Source organism: Penaeus monodon, chromosome 19, assembly GCF_015228065.2.
Source record: "Penaeus monodon isolate SGIC_2016 chromosome 19, NSTDA_Pmon_1, whole genome shotgun sequence".
NCBI classification, from domain to species: Eukaryota; Metazoa; Arthropoda; class Malacostraca; order Decapoda; family Penaeidae; genus Penaeus; species Penaeus monodon.
The window spans coordinates 36,242,483-36,242,907 of NC_051404.1; positions in this window are offsets into that span (position 1 = coordinate 36,242,483).

The following is a 425-nucleotide window of genomic DNA, read 5'->3' on the forward strand; positions in this document are numbered from 1 at the left end:
GTCAGTTATAGGAGAAGCAACATAATTAACACCAGCACAATTATAACTAAAAACTAATATTAAACGGCTGTATCTTGTTCCACTTCACAGCATCTGCGCGAGAGACGACTGGCAGTGGGATGAGGATGAGGATTTTAACCATGAAGATCACTCTTGAAGAAAAGCTAAATTAAAGATCAGAGTTTTGTTCCTCAGAGAAGCATCCTCGAGTAGGAATGTTGTACGAGATGTTCGTTCGTTTGCTGTGAGTTTCGTTCACTTTTCCGGTTTTTCCCATCTGTGGCAGAGCGCATGAGTGAACGGGGAAGATCGCGAAGTGCAAATAAACAGGTGTCTGACTCACAGAATTTTGCTTATCACGATCCAACGTGTGGACAATAAACTTTAAAATATTGTCTCATACCATCGGATTCTGCCAACACTAA